The sequence below is a fragment of the Rhagoletis pomonella genome, unplaced genomic scaffold, assembly GCF_013731165.1.
Source record: "Rhagoletis pomonella isolate Grant_MI unplaced genomic scaffold, Rhpom_1.0 Rhpom_scaffold_00001, whole genome shotgun sequence".
Taxonomy (NCBI): Eukaryota; Metazoa; Arthropoda; class Insecta; order Diptera; family Tephritidae; genus Rhagoletis; species Rhagoletis pomonella.
Window position 1 is genome coordinate 105788375 of NW_023458555.1, and position 4933 is coordinate 105793307.

The following is a 4933-nucleotide window of genomic DNA, read 5'->3' on the forward strand; positions in this document are numbered from 1 at the left end:
TTTAGTACCAAAATTGTCATCATGGCCAATGTCATCTACTAGTAAAGCACAAAATGAACACCTCCGACGACACATTACGTTGTCAGTTGCAAAGTAACGTGCAGCCGAAGTTATCTCCAAATGCCGAACTACTCCGAGCGACTTCTCTGCATTACACGTAACTTACTTTGTAAAGCGGCTCAGAAGTATGTCTGATACCAAATGTACATTCTAAATTCCTACTTACATAAGGCGACCATGCCTTTGTAAAAGTAAGGGACGTTCGGCAGGGAAATGGTAATGACTGCCAGGTGAAGAGTAAGTTGCTAATAAGGTATTATTACGTGCTCCTAATTCCCACTGGGTATTTTTACTTTTTTTTTAAACAATTGTCATAACAAAAAGTTTCTAAACATGTTCAAAATAACGTGTAATGATTAAATGTTATCAGTTTTTATAAAAAAATTAAACCCCCAGTAAAAATTCATATCAAAACTATATGAAGGTACAATTGTACCTTTGGGCCCGGTTAGCGTTGTAAGAATATGCGCCTGGACGAGGGTTAAGATAGGCCTTCAATTCTGCTTCAATTTCACATTTTTTAATGTTTTCTGATTTTACATCCCAGCCTTCGCTTTCGCTGGAGGGATCCAAAAATATCTCTAGGTAGCAGTACTTGTCAGGGTTAGGCACGCTGCACTAAATCCAGATTTTCACTACATATATGGTTAGTGGTAGTGCATTTCAAATTTCACTACCACTATATGGTTAGTGATAGTGCATTTCAAATTTCACTAGCACTACATAGTGAAATAGAATTTTCACTATCAATATCTGGTGAGCGGTAAGGGAACGAACTATCACTGACAATGTAATTAGTTTACAATTTTAAGAAAAGTTTGCGATCTGTGCAAATTTTATTAGTTAGCCGATTCTATAGTTCTTTATACCAGATCAAAGGACTTAAGGCATCCTTTCGTTATTGAATACAATAGTTCTAGTGAAATTGTCAGAATATAAAACCAATTTTCTTTTTCGAAAATGTCACTATTCTTTCATATGAAATAGGGATGCTTCGAATGTCATATTTTTCACATTCGCGAATGCGAATGTGCGAATGCGAATGTTAGGAATAACATTAAAAAATTTTGTAAATTATTAGAACATTGAACGAGTGCTTAACCAATGCAGTGTTCTAATCTAGTACTCAAAGGTCAAAAGGGGCATATTATATTTAAAAAATAATAATTTTGCTATCTTTTATCCAATGAGGCGATTTCTTAGAGCCTCGGCAGTTTCTTAGAGGCCGGCTGCACCGAACAGCTGCTCACTTGGACCTCTGGCGGGTGGAGCACTCAAATATTTGCGGGCCAGATCTGTCAATTTATCATATTTTAGTTTAGTTTTCCACTAATCGCGAGGGTTTTCAACGAGATGAGGTCGTTTTCAAGACCTTCAATTGAGCTTTAATTTCACATTTTTTAATGTCTCCAGATTATTTCCAAAAACATCAAAACATGGTTCATCGATATGACGAATAAAAATTGTCCCTCTTCCAGGGCGTGTGCTTTAAGGGGCCTATACATGATACCAGCATGCTGGCGCCATCAAGTGTTGGTGCCAGCCGATTGACCGTATATGTTCTTGTTGTGTGATTGTACCAGCTGCTGGTGCGACATCAAAAACGATTTGATATTTTTATGATTGTACCAGCATGTAGCAGCAACATCCCAGCATTTGCTATCGCTAATTTTGATCGCCAAAAATCTCCAAAAGAATAGCAGCCACGCTTAACAACATGCAACATCTAGTTACATGCCCCTCATACTGCCAGATTTGGCTGATTTCACATTACAGTTATTACCTTACCATTTAGTATACTTTTAGGCCCACTGCTTTTCATTTAGAGAATTTTGGCGACGAAAATTTAGCGTAGCGATTGTCAGAATTTCACAACTGGTGTCGTGAATAGTGAAATTGGCTAAATTTTTATACCCGAGCGCACTTGTGCACAAGGGTATTATAACTTTGTTCACATAACGGTTGTTTGTAACAGGCAAAACGAAACGAGATAGATATAGACAAATGTATACATAAATGATCACAATGAAAAGAGAAATCGATTAAGCGGTGACTGTCTGTCCGTCCGTCCGTCCGTCTGTGCACACGATAACTCGAGTAAAAATTGAGATATCTTAACGAAACTTGGTACGTGAACTTCTTTTGGGCGTAGGACGGATGGTATTGAAAATGAGCGAAATCGGACAATAACCACGCCTACCTCCCATATAACGGTAATTTTCAGAAATACGAAAACTGCGATATTTTAGTAACTACTGAAGATAATTCACTCAAAATTGATATTTACAATGAGTTTCAGACGGAAAACATTAATATTATAAATTTTTGGAAAATGGGCGTAGCCACGCCCACTTATGGTTACATGTGTATATCTTGGTAACCGCTGGACCAATTTCTTCCAAACTTGGCACAGTTGTTGGCCTTGGTACACCATATCAAATGGGCGAAAATTTTTAAAATCGGACAATAACCACGCCCACATCCCATATAACGGTAATTTCGCGAAATACAAAATCTTCGATAAATCAGTAAATATTAAAGCTAATTTATTCAAAATTGATGGTTGCAACAATTCTTTACCAAGAAATACGCTTATGATAAAATTTTGGAAAATGGGCGTGGCACCGCCCACTTATGATCACATTTATGTATCTCGGTAACCGTTCTAACAATTTGTAGCAAACTCGGTATGGCTATTGAGCTTGCCACATAGAAGCAAAACGTTGAAAATTATTGAAATCGGACTAAAATTACGGCCGCTTTTCATATAACGGTAAATTTCAGAAATGCTTGGAATTTCAATATTTCGAAATTTAAGGACGCTAATTTACTTAAAATGTATACACCCCGGCTTATCATGTAGCGGTAGCTTTCGGAAAGGTGGAAAACATATATTTAATACTTGCGCCGGGTATTTAATGTTCGGCTCCGCCCGAACTTAGACTTTCTTACTTGTTTTAAGTAGAACGGATTTTGGCTTAACTTTCTGTTCACAATGTTGCAGTTGTGAATTAAAAAAACCAATATTTAACAAAATGGTAGACAAATTATCAAATATTTGCCCTACTCTTTTCGATCTTTTCCGGATCTCATTTGCAAAGAAATAAATATTGTACCAGCATGCTGGTATGCTATATGCTTCGAGCTTGATGGTACAATCACTAGATGGTGCCAGCAAGCTGGTGTCGTGTATTTCCCCTTTTATGTTTAAAAGTAATAATATTAATCTATATATTAAACGCTAACATAAATTTTGTCGCCGTTCGTTTGGCGATTCTATCGAACCGATTTCAAAACCAAGAACACCGTGGGAAAGGCATTATTCCGTAGATGGTTTCACAATTGGTTGAAAATTACGGCCAAAACCGTTGTTTAAACATTTTCGAATTGTGTATAGATGTTGTTGCAACATGTTCAGTTTGACATGTTTCGCCTGTTGTTTCACTACACATTTGAAATTAAGCTTAATTAAATTAAATAAAGATAAATATGAAGATGAAGAAATAAATGAGAACGATGGAGTCAAAAAAAGGGCAAAAGTGAAGATAAAGACGAAAATGGAGACAATGACAGATACATAAGAATTAGGGTAACAAAAGGGTAAGAACATTTCTAGAATTTATGAAGTAAACTTCTTTAGCGGCAGTTGGTTGGTTGGGAGTAAATAGTCAAATTCAAGGGGAATAATGGACATGGAAATGGTTCTCAGCGGTTTAGCTGTTTGAGAATAAAAACAAAAACAAAGATGCCTAGAGGTACAGGCAAAAACGAAGATCAAAGCAAATTTAAACACTTTAAGGTAAAGGTGAAGAGGAATATGCAAAATTAAAGATAAATATGAAGAAAAGGATGAGGATGAAGATCGATATTGTTAGCGATATAAAACCCGATATTTTTATCGATATAATAATCGACATTGCTATCGATAAAATAATTGATGTTGTTATTGATACTGTTATTGATTAAATAACAGCTATTGTAATCGATATAATAATCAATATAATAATCTATATTGTTATCGATACAATAATGGATATTGTTATCGGTATAATAATCGATTAAGTAATTGATTTATATGGTTATCGATATGTAAAATAATCGATACTGATCATTGTTATATTTATCGATGAATTAATAGATTTTGCAATTGTTGTATTTTTTATATGTTTATGGATGTCGTCATCGGTATTTTTATCGGCACAGTTATCAACAGGGTTATCCATATAAATGACATCACATTACGTTATATCACATGATATGAAGAGACATCACATTATATTACATCACATAATATGATATCTCATCACATTATATGGCATGACATCACATCACGTGATATGTCATCGTATGATACGACATGGCATTACATGACGTGGCATCACTTGATATGACATCATATGGTATGACATCATATGACATGACATCAGAGGATATGACAACATATGACATGACATCCTATCACATCACATAAAATCACGTCACATCTTATCACGTCATCGCACCTCATCTCATGTACGTGAATAGATAAAGAAAAGGATAAAAGCAGAGATATGAAAGATAAAAACAAAGATGAAGACCAAGGTAAATTTACCGATTTCAAAACCAAAAATACCGTTGGAAAGGTAATTTTCTGTAGATGAGGAGAGTTGTTATAGTTTCGAAATTGGTTGAAAATCGTCGTTTAAAAATTTCCATATTTGTGTATGGTTGTTTTTGCAACCTGTTCAATTTAAGCTGTTTCGCATTTTGTTTTACTTCGTATTTGAAATTAAACTTTGAAATAAAGATAAATATGAAGATGAAGAAACAAGTGATAACGATGAAGCCAAAAAAAAAGGCAAAAGTGAAAATAAAGACGAAAATTGAGATAAAG